This window comes from Mesoplodon mirus, assembly GCF_964341445.2.
Source record: "Mesoplodon mirus genome assembly, chromosome: X".
Taxonomy (NCBI): Eukaryota; Metazoa; Chordata; class Mammalia; order Artiodactyla; family Ziphiidae; genus Mesoplodon; species Mesoplodon mirus.
In genome coordinates, this window is record NC_138981.1 from 118,307,369 (window position 1) to 118,322,766 (window position 15,398).

Here is a 15,398-nt window from a genome sequence, read left to right on the forward strand (position 1 = left end):
GTTTTCACCAGAATATCAAAAGTGATCTGTGACTCAGAAAAGTTTAAGAACCACATATACTACTGCTGGCTTTTTGTTCTTGTCAAATGAGGAATAAAAGAATAATTTTAAGCCTTAATTTCGTATACATTTTTTTTTCCAGAGGTCGTATACATTTTAAATTCCTTTTCCTCTTCCTTTTGATTGAAGATTAAAGGAGTAAGGGATTAAGGGGTTTCTTTAATTTACACTGGTAACTTATTTTGGGGGGAGGGGGCATGAAGGTAGGTAAATAGGTAGGCCTGTAACTGAAAAACCTCAGTGAATTATGTACATATATAAGATGAAGTCGTGTTAGATATTTTGAGGGTTTTCTTTGAGCGTAGATCAAATGCTGTTAGTGAATGTCAACAGATTGTTAATTCCTCAATTATACTGGATTTTATAAAATACTCTTTGAAATAGATAACTACAGCTTAGATGTTAACTTTAATCCATATTATATTACATGCATTCTACCCTTATATTTTGGTGTTATTTGAGGTGTGGATTTTTCACCAAATAAAAAAATGCATGTAATTTTCTATGAAGACTCTTACAGTTCAGGGAAGATTTAGGCACACTTCTAATGAAACACTGATAATATCTAATTGGTGGTAGTGCTGGTACTGGAAAAGAAATCCACTTCAAGAGCTGACTACAAAGAGTAGTTAAGAGTTTCTGTGACTATCTTTACAATTGTGTAAAGTACAGATCTTAACAGAGTGCCTGGCACATTTTAGGGTGCTCAATGATAGCTCTTAGTATTATTATTACACAGATTCAGCAGTGGTAAGAAAGACTATTCTGCATAATGGAAAGCGTTCCATCAAATCCCATTTACTTTAATGCAAACTTGGAGACATTTACAGTATTGTATTGTAAACCATTAGAAAAAACTGTTTTTCACACTTGAGTGAAATTAAAATCACTGTATCTCAATATTCTTTTTAGTGTAGCTTATTAAAAAGAAAACAACTCGAACTGTTTCTTTTTCTATTGTGCTTTCATTCCTTTCCCAGTGAAATATATATTAGCAACATTATCAGTTCTTTAAATGTGAGTGAGCAAACTGACAAATGTCTGAGTTTTGTATCTGACTTGGCATCCCCTCCCTATTTTTTTTTTTTTGTTGTTGCGGTACGCGGGCCTCTCACTGCTGTGGCCTCTCCCGTTGCGGAGCACAGGCTCCGGACGCGCAGGCTCAGCGGCCATGGCTCACAGGCCCAGCTGCTCCGCGCCATGTGGGATCTTCCCAGACCGGGGCACAAACCCGTGTCCCCTGCATCGGCATGCGGACTCTCAACCACTGCGCTACCAGGGAAGCCCTCCCCTCCCCTTTTTAAATAATAATTCATTTATAATTAAACACATATAATCAAATGAATCCACTCAAAGTGCCTTTAATGATTGCCTCCAGTGTCATTACATTCTGTAGGCTTGTTAGTGGATTTCCGGTTAACTTAATGCAGGATTTAAACCCTTAGTAACTAGGAATCGTTCCAATTCAGCCAGATTGTATTCCACGATGCTGAGGTTTACAAATATTTTCCGCTCCATGGCTGTCGAGTTTTGGAGATTAATAGCCCATTGACTGTTGACTGAAAGACACTTATCAGTATTGCTCTTAGTTGACTGAGTGGAAGAGGATGATCTCACAAGCACAAGAGAAGTCGATTTTGATGACATTTCACCAGTGTTTCTCTTTTTCTTGTTTTTAGTTCCTTCCGCTCCGCGGCATGCAGGATCCTCTTGGACTGGGGCGCGGACCGGGGCGCGGATGGAGGCGCGGACCGGGGCACGGACGGGGGCGCGCACCGGGGAGCGGACGGAGGCGCGGACCGGGGCACGGACGGGGGCGCGCACCGGGGCGCGGACGGAGGCGCGGACCGGGGCACGGACAGGGACGCAGACCCGTGTCCTGCGCCACAAGGGAAGCCCCACCAGTGTTTCTCTGTAAGGGAAGGAAATTATACATATGTAGTTTACTGAGTTTAGTAATATGCACATACCACCAAATAACATCCTTAATCTTGGTTTACCAAAATGAACTGATGGTCCTCACCCAAGATTAAAAATCTGTTGAATGAATACACTGATTTGGAAATATGCCCTTCCCAAACACAGACTGAGAAAAAAAAATTAAATTAAAATTTAAATTTTAATGCCCAAATGCCATACCCTTGGCTTACATTTCTTGGGCAATCCAGTAGGTCTATACTTGGATCCTGTCTGATTCCTATCTAAAGGCACTTCTCTTGGAACTTTAAATATCACCGGGAAACCCACATTTTGACCTTAATTACTTGTGAATGCCCCCAAAATCTCTTATAAAGATGGCTGAAAAGGTAAATACAAGGGAGGAAGAGGCAAACAGAAACACATGTGGCAGTAGAAGCCATAGAAGAGAGAAAGTACAGATTCTTAAAATGGGAGTTGGTGCTGGGGAGTGGGTGCTTTCTGCTGTACTTTTCAAGTGGGTGAAAAGATGACCATATCACTTAGTGACTTGGGGCTTTTTATAACATACTTCAGCTGTGGAACCACTGGTCAATATGAGAGAAGTGTGCGGGTAAAGAGTCAACATCTGGGGCTCTTTCAAAAGAAAAAGGAATGAGGTGACCTCCCCCTTACTCTTATTTTACTATCTTTCTACTCTCTTAAACACGGCCCCTCCCCAGTCCACGTATTCATCGAGCTTCATCTAATTCCAATTGCTCTTGTACACTTTACCTGAAACAGGGTTTTCCAGAAGACAAACGTGAAGGCGAAAAGAAAGCAGCTCACTATCAGGAACAGGAGGCTCATGGCTCCTCTATGGCCTCTTCACTTTTCTGGGGCACCAAAGCACTCAGCTGGCGCTTGGGAAGCAGGGGGCTGCTAGCCGCCCAGACCACGGAAGCCGCTGACCAATATGCTAAGCGCGCCGCACCGCCTGGTGCGACTGGGACGCGCGGCAGCGTCCAGCCTTTTTTACTGGAGAGGGCTTGTGACGTCACAAGCACACGCAGCGGGGCGCTACTCACAACCTGATGACGTAACACTGGCTTTCAGGAAACCAGGCAGCGCCTAGTAACCGCCCACCTGGTTTCAGAGTTAGAGATGATGGGAGAGTTTGGGATTTTCGGGAAGCTGAAACATGGTAGAAGTACAGACTCTAAATTGACTGGTTAAATACTGGATTTTAAAAATGCTCCCCCCCCCCATTTTTTTGTTAAGATAAATTTATCTTTGTTGCAACCACTCCATTATTCATTTCAAAAACAAGTTCAAAAACGAAGTAGGGCTTCCCTGGTGGTGCAGTGGTTGAGAGTCCGCCTGCTGATGCAGGGGACGCGGGTTCGTGCCCCAGTCCGGGAAGATCCCACATGCCGCGGAGCGGCTGGGCCCGTGAGCCATGGCCGCTGAGCCTGCGTATCCGGAGCCTGTGCTCCGCAATGGTAGAGGCCACAACGGTGAGAGGCCCGCGTACCGCAAAAAAAAGAAAGTCCTAGTTAATGAATACCAAAGGATCTCATATAAGGATAGAAGATATTCGGATTTGCAGTTCAGAAGAACTCTTTTCAAAAGAGAGCATCTGGGCTTCCCTGATGGCACAGTGGTTGAGAGTCCACCTGCCGATGCAGGGCACGCGGGTTCGTGCCCCAGTCCGGGAAGATCCCACGTGCTGTGGAGCGGCTGGGCCCGTGAGCCATGGCCGCTGAGCCTGCGCGTCTGGAGTCTGTGCTCCGCAACGGGAGAGGCCACAACAGTGAGAGGCCCGCGTACCGCAAAAAAAAAAAATACACCAGTGATCTACTCTCTTTGCTGAGCCTCTCGGCTGCTTCTGTGACCCATGTAAACTGTAAGATGTTCAAACAAGCAAATCATGTTCTTCCATAGTTTGAGGTCCGGGTACTAATTATCGGGCCTGAAGAACATAGCACGTTTGCAGCTCTAACTTACTTGGTTAGCTTGAATTCTCCGCAACACTGGTTCAGGGGTCAGGTCAGTCACTGAGAACAGTGGGAAGCAGGAAAAGCTGCTCGTGATGGAAATTCAATACAAGCAAATGAGTTCCCCCTATTCCAGCTGCCACCTTACACAGTGACCATCCCTTCAAGGTTATCGAACCTCTATGGAGCACCCTCTAGCCTCAAATTTTCTTCCACTCTGTAAAATCGCTTTCTCTCCACTGCCCTCTCAGTTGATGCACTAGAGCAGCAATGCGGGTGTCAGCATGCTACAGGAAAAGCACCAGGCTCCAGGAGACCACAGTCCTGCTGGGGGACCTTGTGCCAGACATGTCTCCACTTCTCCCTGGGTAGCAGTTCCTCCACTGGCTACGTAAAGGTTATAGGCCATGTTCTTGAACTTCCTCTTTGGTGAACTGTCTGAGATTATCATTTGAGCTGTGCTTACTTATTTCTAAGACCATACAAGGTTATGTCCTAGATTTGAAAAGTACCCCTGACCTAGGAGCTGTCCCTGTCCCTGTAAGCATTCCCTGAACTCCACAGGGTTCACTGATCAGGGCATTGAGTGAGGGAGTGTGGCTTAAAAGCCTTTACCACTTATAATTGTAAAGCCGCTCTGAAGAAATCAGACCTCAACTTCCACAACTAAAGACACCTGAAGGCAGAAGCCAGGACTTAAAAGCCGAAGAGCCAGCATGGTGGGGAGGAAGGGGGTTGTTCTTGCGGTCGGAGGACCCAGCTTCTGGTCCTGCTTTGCCACCCATCTACTGGGTGACCCATTTATGTCTCCTCTCAGGACCCTTATTTTTCCTTTTTAAAGAGAGTTGGACTAAATGGTCTCTATGGTCTCTTCCAATTTTGAGATCTGTTTTTTCTCCTAACACTTTTACATAGAATGTAACCCATTCTAGAGTTACACACTCTGTCCCCAGTCCTGGACCAGTGTTTGGTTGCTAGGGGAAACAGGCAAGCAGACGTGTATGACAATCCTTACTGCCCTCACCAGTCACCAAGGGCACATCCGTCCTCCTGACAGTGTCAGCAGGGTCACCTTTGTGTTTGGACAACAGCATATTCACATTATTTCTTGATTGAATAAGAGCACCATTGACTACCTGACAGACAAAAAGGCAGTGGGTCCTGCATGACTGCAGTATGCGCTCCCACTGTCAAGGAAACCATTTGACCATGTGAGCTGACAGATGTGGAGGGGCTGTGTAAAATATAAAGTATGGCAGAAACGAGAGCTGTTATGAAAATAGTAAAACACTTACCCAGTGTTCCACTGTGGCTAGTTCTTGCCATTTTTGTTGAAATAGGTAATTGATCTCAGCATCTATGTAAGCACAGGAAGATTACCCAGCATGTTGTTTTTATAAGCTCCTTCTTACCTAAGTGAAAGAAAAAATAAATTATCTAGCCTTTTTATTCTTGGGGCACTGAATTCAATTTTAGTCAAGGTTTTAGACCTTCCTTCATAAGAAAATGCCAGCTTTTCTAGCCTGTAATCTGGTTATCTAATATCTTGCTAAAGTGATTAAAACTGATTAAAATCAGGAGGGAATGCTCTTTTAAAAAAAGAAAGGAAAAAGAAAATGATTGGATTTCTATGCCTTAGGTTACACTTAAAGAAAGATTGAATTAACTTGATCTTGATTGAATAAAGGACACTCTGAACAGTTCTAAATTTATTCCAAGTCTGAACATTGTTTTCTGGAATGCTTCAGCACAAAATGTCACTGTCACTTTTATTTCATAAGCACAGATATCCTTTAATACATAGATAATGTATTTTATAGAGGCTCTTTAAGAGCATTCACACATGCATAGATATTTATTTACAACTGTTTTTGCCAAACCAAAATAGAAAAGGCTTAATTGACTTTCAAGCACTTGCATTTTCCAATTTGAAGACGAGAATTATGACTGCAGAGTACCTCATTTACATAACCAAGAGGTGGCAGTGTTACATCCATTCACTGCACCAAGTATCATTTAACAGTAAAAAAGTGCAATGTGTAAATAAAAATATGTAACAAATATTTCTGTCCTTTTTAAATGGCTGCTTCAGTGATAGCCACTAAAAACATTCATTAAAGTGTGATGTTTCCTTGAAAACAGCAATCCCCCCTCTCCCCATAAAGAATCAAAGCTAGGAACCACAATTTATTACCACCAGTGAGTTTATTGCAGCTCTGGGAATCCATACACATCCCCTTCAGTAATGAGTTGTTTTCTGGTAAAACATTTACCTCCTTCCCAAATATAGATAAAAATCAACGTAAAAAAACAATCACAAGATTCCCCAAAGTAAGAACTTCTATGTAAAAAGCAATTTAGAAAAAAAAGTCAAAGAGTTGAATACAAACAGCATCCTACACACTGATTATTATCACAGAAAAATAACTATTTGAAATCAAACCCTTTTGGTGACCTCCCAAGATTGTTTTGAGCATCTGCTAAATTATGCCTTGTGACTTGTGACTTGGGTTACAGTCCAATTAAATTTTACCTAAGCTACCTGAATCTGTTCTGTTTTATTTTGGGTTTTCTATTTCCAACCAGTCTAGGAGATTGAAAAACAATAACAGCAAAAGCAAGAAACATTTAAAAACTGGAACTGTTGGGTCACCAGTTTCCTATAAAACTACTCTTGGTGAAAATCAATACCATAAATGTATCTGAGCAGTCAGGAATGGATATTTGGAATAGAAGTTCTTAGAAAAGTAGTTTAAATAGAAACTGAGTACTTTACATCTGGCCTTATAGAAAGTTAGGCAGCTCAAACTTTCTGTCACTCATAGGAAAATACAGTATTTATTTATTTATTGGCCACACCTAGCGGCATGTGGGATCTTAGTTCCCTGACCGGGAATCGAACCCGTGCCCTGTGCATTAGAAATGTGGAGTCTCAACCACTGGACCGCCAGGGAAGTCCCCCAAAATATGTTATTTTAAACCATGAACTACATAATGCAACATCTCTAAATGAACACCATCCCCTAGAAGTAAACCATTTGAATATTTGGAAATATTTTTATGTTATTTAGATACTTCCACTACCTATTAGCCCACATCCAGAGTGTTTGTTGTACAGGTTCTAAAAGTTACCTAAAAACAAGTAAAGGGCATTTAGAACGTTAATATCTGACACATACCAAAATATTACGAGCTTTCCATTTCTAAAAGAAATATTCTATGGAAGAGTCATGAGATTGGCAGTTCTGACTGATTGCGGGCATTTGAATATTTTAGATCTGTCCTTTTTATTTCTTCTTCTGAATTTCATCTTAAGTCAGAAATTGTGGTTGCGATGGAGAGTACTGAATATTTTTTTACATATGGCACAAACAGCAAACATTCAATGTATAGACTAAGAACCTAGTCTGGGAAAATTCGATCTATGGACAGGATTCAAAGAGCACATTATGTAGTGAGGATTATGTAGTAGGATGGTAGAGAGGAGTAGTATTGTGCCAATGGCCAAATGAGTGGATCACATACTCCCTTCCAATAACTTCAAAGTGGGCAAGGGTTTCAATTTCTGAAAAGGACTGGGGGAGTTAATTTAATTCTTACAGTCGCTCCTAAGAAATCTTCCAGTTTCATCACTTTGTGGAATAATTTCTAGTCTCAATTTCATTCTTAATCAAATTTGATGCATTATGTTATTTCCTCCAACATGAAAATAACAATGTATTTTAATGTTTTAATTGAATTTATATTCTCATCCTGTGTATGAATTCTGTGGTTGTGTCATGATATTTGATGTCTCATCAATCAGGAACTGATGAGACTATCACCTTCCTCTGTATACAGATACTCCTGTCATGCACTGATATTCTCCCCACCTACCCAACATGCCTCTATTTTTCCTCCTCACTAAGAGATTTCTTAGTCTGAGGAAAGATATAGGTTGGTCAAGAAAAGGAGGAATAAACAAGAATAATATCAACATTTATTCATTTGTTTACAGCGTGTCAGGTACTCTGCTAAGAGCTTTACACTGATTATTCTACATGATCCTCACAAGGCTGTTTCAAGTAGGTACTATTATTATCCCTATTTGAAAAATGAGAACACTGAGACTCAGAGATGCGAACTGACTTGCCTGAAGTCACACAGCTGGTAAATGCCAAAGATACAACACAGTGCCACTTAAAGGAGGCACCACCACCACCAATAACTTCCATTTACTGAATTGCATTATGTGTCGGGCACCATGCTAAGCATTTTACAAGCATCAGTTCGTTTAATCCTCACAAACTTTATGAAGCAGGGGCTAACGTCATCTCTACTTTATAGATAAGCAAATGGAGACACAAAAGTTATGTAACGTGCATGAGGGCAAATATCCTGGTACCTGGGATTCAAGCCCAGCTCTCTCTTGACTCCAAAACTCTTTAATGTCCTGCTCTAAAATAGACAGAACTGAAGGTGAAGTTGGGCTCCAAGGATGAGTCACCTTATGAAAGCACATTCAAATAATCTTGGAGCTGCCTAAAGATGTGAAATTGACTTTATACTTCTGGTTGGTAGCTCCCCTTCAAAAGTAGAGCCAGGGGCTCTCTCTGCACACAAACTCACATTTCTCTTTCACTCAGTACAGTGTTTGGGTCTGTCCTGTAAGTAGGAGTCAATCCAGAAAGAAACATGCTGATATCAACCTTCTGACTCAGAAAAAAATCTTTTTTTAATTAAAAAAAATTGGGGGTGCTGCATTGTGTCTTCCTTGCTGCGCACAGGCTTTCTCTACTTGCGGAGAGCAGGGGCTACCCTTCATTGCGGTGTGCAGGCTTCTCATTGCGGTGGCTTCTCTTGTTGTGGAGCACAGGCTCTAGGCGCTCAGGCTTCAGTAGTTGTGGCTCACAGGCTCTAGAACGCAGGCTTAGTAGTTGTGGCGCACAGGCTCAGTAGTTGTGGCTCGCAGGCTCTAGAGCACAGCCTTAGTAGTTGTGGCCCATGGGCTTAGTTGCTCTGAGGCATGTGGGATCTTCCCAGACCAGGGCTTGAACCTGTGTCCCCTGCATTGGCAGGCAGATTCTTAACCACTGCGCCACCACAGAAGTCCCCAGAAAAAAATCTTAATTGACCAATTTCATCAAAAGAGTTGAAGATCTTGCCCATATAGATACCACTTACAGATGCAAGTGATTCCTTGCCAACACTTATACCACCAAAGCATCATGGATGGAACAGATCCCTTTGGATTTCACAGATCCTTTAAAGAGTGGTGCTGGTTGAAGAGGGAGGGGACTCTGGCCCTGAATATTTGCATTTGAAGGGACAAATCATTGAACAGTAAGGGATAAGAGATCCAAAAAAATGAATTAGAAATGGTAGAATTTCATACACATTTTATGGACTACAGTGCAAACCTAGGACTACAGAGCATTCTTATTCTCAGAGAAAAAGCTTCTTGGCATTAACGCACCAGGAAGCAGAGCTATCTACAAAAGACCACAATTAAAAAAAAAAAACTTTCTTTTACTTTGTACCAAAGAAATGATTTCTATCTTAGTCTCCAAAGATTAAAAAAGCTCATGTGCAAAGATAGAGACATCTATGTCTTGAATTATTAAAGTTGTCAGTCCCTATTTTTAAAAAGTTAAATTAATGTGTAGTCCTGGATGTCTGAGCCTCACTTCCATTTGCAGGAGGCAGCAGGAAGGATGCTGGATCCCTCTCTCCATTTCTTTGTTAAGTAATGAACAATCTGAAAAGATGAGTTATTTGTAATCAACCTATCCACTTAAAAAAAAGGGCATGTCTAAGAGAAATCCAATCATCATCAGTTGAAGTTTGGATTCAGTGGCAGGCTTGTTTTTGGAAAGCTAAGTATTAAATCTTATCTGTTGGTTTGTTTATTTATTTATTAGAAATTTATTTTCTAATAAATAAATTTCTTAGTTTTATTAGAAATTTATTGCAGGCTAGTCCACTGGGCTTTGCCTTGTGCGATGCAGTATGTTGCTGGTATATATAATGAAAGAGCTTGGTGGTGCTCTCTTACATCAGAGGTTTTCTGTTTAAGCACTGTGCATAAATATGGGTAATTTCAACCAGAGTAAACACCATGAAGATATGACTTCAAGTCAAAGCTCTGTCTCTCTGACCTTGGACAAATTACTTAACCTTTTATGCTTTAGTTTTCTCTTGTGTAAAATATGATGTTTGATGCATTCATCCCACAGATGTTTGGGGTATCTATTGTATGCTCCACACTAAGGTTGTCATGGTAAACAAGACAAACCCCTTGCCTTCACATTGGTTGTAGCCTAAGTGGAGAGACATCCAATAAATGTATAAACAAATAATATAATGTATAATTTCACAGAGTAGTATGTTCTATGAGAAATAAAGCAGAATAAAGGAATGGAGAGGGATGGGTAGGATGGATAGACTGTCTTTTTGGTAGAGTATTTCACAAAGGCTTCTTTGAAGTAGAGACTTCTGAGCAGAGACCTGAATGAAAGAAAGAATCCAGCCATGCAAAAATTTAGGGGAAGAGCTTTCCAGGCAGAAAGACTGGAAAGCACAAAAACTCTAAGGCAAGTTGCTTAATATGTTGGGAGTACCGGCTGGAACACAGGAAAGAAAATTGAGAGCAGTAGGAGATATGGCAAGATCATAGAGAGGTTTCTAGGCCATCGTGACTTTGGATTTTATTCGAAGTGTGACGGGCAGTTACTGGGAGTTTAAGCAAGGAAGTGACTTGATCTGACTTACATTTTTAAAAAGAGAATTCTGTCTGCTCTGCAGAGAATAGACTATAAGGGGGCAATGGTGGAAACAGAGAGTGCTTGGCAAACTATTAGCATAATCCAGGCAAGAAATGATACTGGCTTAGATCCTGATTGTCTTCAGCAGAGGTGGTGAGAAATGGTCAGATGTGGGACATTATTTTGGAGGCAGAGCCAACAGAATTTCTTCATAGATTAGGTTTGATCTGTGAGGGCAAGAGAGGTGCCAAGGATGATTCTGAAGTTTTAGGCCTGATCAACTGAAAAGTTCAAATTGATACCAGCTGGGATAGGGAAGACTGAGGGGACGGTTTGGGGCCTTCATAAGTTCTTATGGACGTGTGAAGTCTGACATTCCTATGAGATACTTAAGTGGAGATGTTGAGTCAGCTATTGAATATATGTGTCTGGAACTTAGAGAGTGCTTAGATATGGAGAGAAAGACTTGGGAATTAATTTTGATGTTTTTTGAAGCCATGAAAATGGAAAATCACTCCCTAAAGAAGAAAGTGTACATGAAAAAGAGAAGAGGTCCAACGGCTGAACCTGGGTCACCCATACATTAAGAGATCAAGTAGATCAAGTGGAATCAACAAAGGAAACTGAGAAGGAACAGCTAGTGAGGTAGGAGGAGAAATAAGAGAGTGGTACTTCAGTAGGAAATGTTTCAAGGCAGGAGGAAAGTGATAAATTGTATCAAATTTTGCTGAGAGATAAGTAAAATGATAACTGAGAATTGACCACCAAATCTAGCCACATGGAGGTTACTGAGAAATATAATAGTGGTGGTTGCTGAAGAATGTTTTGTGAAAGCCTGTTGGAATTGGTTCAGGAGACAATGGAAGGCAAAGGAGAGACAATGAGTATAGACAACTATGTATTTTTAGGAATTTTACTATGAATAGGAGCAGAGAAATGATGTACTGACAATGCTGATCTTACCTGATTATAATAAAGATGCTTTGCAAACTTATAATTTATATACAAATAATTAGGCTATGATAAAAGGGAATTACTACCTAATATCCATAACTAGCAAATTCACTTTATGTGTTTCTATGTATTCATGCTTTGTAAAGGCTTATTATTTTTTTTATGTTTTGTCAGATGTTTGGTTTTTTTAAAATAAATTTATTTATTTTATTTATTTATTTTTGGCTGGGTTGGGTCTTCGTTACTGCGTGCTGGCTTTCTCTAGTTGCAGCGAGCAGGGGCTACTCTTCATAGCGGTGCGCAGGCTTCTCATTGCAGTGGCTTCTTTTGTTGCAGAGCACGGGCTCTAGGCACACGGGCTTCAGTAGTTTCAGCATGCAGGCTCAGTAGTTGTGGCTCACGGGCTTTAGAGTGCAGGCTCAGTAGTTGTGGCACACGGGCTTAGATGCTCCGCGGCATGTGGGATCTTCCCAGACCAGGGCTCGAACCCGTGTCCCCTGCACTGGCAGGCAGATTCTTAACCACTGCACCACCAGGGAAGTCCAAAGGCTTATAAATATTTTTAATTGGCCACCTCCATGTTTATTTTAAGCACATGACAGTTTCGACTGAGTCAGGCACCCCTTGATATGAAACACAAACCTTTTGCCACATGCTCATTGGCATTGTGGATGCCTTTGTTCACTGAGAGACAGAATCTAAGATAATGTCTATAATTTTCCCATCAGCTTGTATCCCCTGACACATATACTACCCAGAGGGATTACACTTTCTCTTCAGTCTTCAATAGAGGCATAAGATCTGTGAGGAAAATAAAACCGGATGAGTCGAAGTCCTGGAGAGTGGCTTGAGGTCAGTGTCACAGTTATGGAAAGAGGTGCATCAGATTAAAGAATGAAACATAACTTGATTTCTTTTTTGTTTCAATAAGACAATCATGGAAAGGAAAGGGAAATAAAACTTGTATTGTAATGAAACTTTCAAAAAGACCTTGAGGGATAGACATGTGATTGTCTTTTTTTTTTCATTCCAAGTTATCTAAGGAGTTCTTTAGAACCTGATCCCATTCAGCTAAAAAATGGAGATGGAGGAGGAGTTTATGCCAATAAGTGGCTGACAGTATTAATTAGTTCTGGAAGTTCTGGCTATTGCCAAGATTCTCTTTATTCTCAAATGATATTTAGAGTAAAAGAGAAACAGAATTTGACCTAAGGCAAAGTAAATATTGACTGCCACCTCAAGAGTTTATCTGGCAGGCATGGTAAAAGCAAACGATGGCCAGTGTGCCAAAGAGAGAAAGGGCTCCAGTCACCAGGTACAGAGTCTGTAATCATCACCCACAGACATTTAGGTCAGGAAAGGGAGCTCTCAGCTTGGAAAACAACCTACAGTGTGGATTTTAGCCTACATACACTCACATGTGCGCACACACACACACACACATGCACACAACCTTTATGCAGCCTAATAGCTAAAGACCAACTCCAGATAATGTTCTTCATGGAGAGAGCAGTCAGCAGATGCATAAACTCTGTTTGTTGACATATTTATTCCCAGGGCTGATTGTGTTAATTTCCAAAAGCTCTTGGCCTTGATGAGAGCTAGTGGGGTGGAAAAGGAAACAAACTCTGTGGCATTGTATAATTATATCCACAGTTAAAATTTTCTTTTTGTTTCTCATCAAGATGCAAGGCTTACCGTATATCACTGTGCACTGACAGCTCTAACAGAAGAAAAAATAAAGCAAACAATTAGCCTTGGGGAAAAGATAAACTAATGCACAATTCATGAATTTGCTACTCATTCATACCTGCTGTGATTCTAACAGAGTTGATGAAATATAACAGTGAGTGATTTTGAACAATTTTGATTTACTCTTCTGAAAAAACACTTGGTGTTGGGATTATTTAAAATGTGTCTTGTCCTTATGGATTATATGCAGAATACTCTTTCTCTGAGACAGATTGTTTCATAATATAATTTGGTACAACCTTCCTAAGTAAGCCTGGGATGAGAAACAGGGCAGCTTTATTACTGACTGCAAAGCACCCTTTGATGGCATACGGTTTCACAGACACAGGTTCCATCTGCAGTACTCAGAATACTAGGTAGATTCCAACTCAAGCCAGCTTATGCAAAATGAGAAGTTACTGGTTTAAGTTACCAAGTATAGAGGAAGGAGGGGTATAGGTGGTTGTCAACAATAACTGGAGCCAACAACTTCCCTACCCCCTAACAAAGCTCTTTTTCTCCATTGTCAGTCAGTTTCTGTATCAGTTTTATTCTCTCAGGTTAGCTTTTAAAATACTAGGGAAGAGAGACCTTCAAGATAGCGGAGGAGTAAGACGTGGAGATCACCTTCCTCCCCACAGATACGTCAGAAATATATCTACACGTGGAACTGCTCCTATAGAACACCCACTGAACGCTGGCAGAAGACCTCAGACCTCCCAAAAGGCAAGAAACTCCCCACATAGCTGGGTAGGGCAAAAGAAAAAAGAAAAAGCAGAGACAAAAGAATAGGAACGGGACCTGCACCAGTGGGAGGGAGCCGTGAAGGAGGAAACGTTTCCACACACTAGAAGCCCCTTCACTGGCAGAGACTGCAGGTGGCGGAGGGGGACAGCTTCGGAGCCACGGAGGAGAGCACAGCAACAGGGGTGCGGAGGGCAAAGCAGAGAGATTCCGCCACAGAGGATCGGTGCCGACTGGCACTCACCAGCCCGAGAGGCTTGTCTGCTCACCTGCTGGGGCGGGCGGGGCTGCGAGCTGAGGCTCAGGTTTTGCTCGGATCGAAGGGAGAGGACTTGGGTTGGCGGTCTAAACACAGCCTGAAGGGGTTAGTGCGCCATGGATAGCCGGGAGGGAGTCCGGGAAAAAGTCTGGAGCAGCCGAAGAGGCAAGAGACTTTTTCTTCCCTCTTTGTTTCCTGGTGCGCGAGCAGAGGGGATTCAGAGCGCCGCTTTAAGGAGCTCCAGAGACGGGCGCGAGCCGCGGCTATCAGCACAGACCTCAGAGACGGGCATGAGACGCTACGGCTGCTGCTGCTGCCACCAAGAAGCCTGTGTGCGAGCACAGGTCACTATACAAACCTCCCTTCCAGGAGCCTGTGCAGCCCGCCACTGCCAGGGTCCCGTGATCCAGGGACAAGTTCCCTGGGAGAGCGCACGGCGCGCCTCGGGCTGGTGCAACATCATGCCGGCCTCTGCCGCCGCAGGCTCGCCCCGCCTCCGTACCCCTCCCTCACCCCGGCCTGAGTGAGCCAGAGCTCCCGAATCAGCGGTTTCTTTAACCCCGTCCTGTCTGAGCGAAGAACAGACGCCCTCAGGCGACCTACACACAGAGGTGGGGACAAATCCAAAGCTGAAACCCGGGAGCTGTGCGAACAGAGAAGAGAAAGGGAAATCTCTCCCAGCAGCCTCAGGAGCAGCGGATTAAAGCTCCACAATCAACTTGATGTACCCTGCATCGGTGGAACACCTGAATAGACAACAAAACATCCCAAATGGAGGAGGTGGACTTTGGGAGCAACGATATATATACATTTTTTCCCTTTTTCTCTTTTTGTGAGTGTGTATGCGTATGCTTCTTGTGTGATTGTGATTTTGTCTGTATAGCTTTGCTTTTACCATTTGTCCTAGGGTTCTGTCTGTCCTTTTTTTTCCCCTTTTTTCTTTTTAGTGTAGTTTTTAGTGCTTGTTATCATTTGGTGGATTTGTGTTTTGGTTTGGTTGCTCTCTTCTTTCTT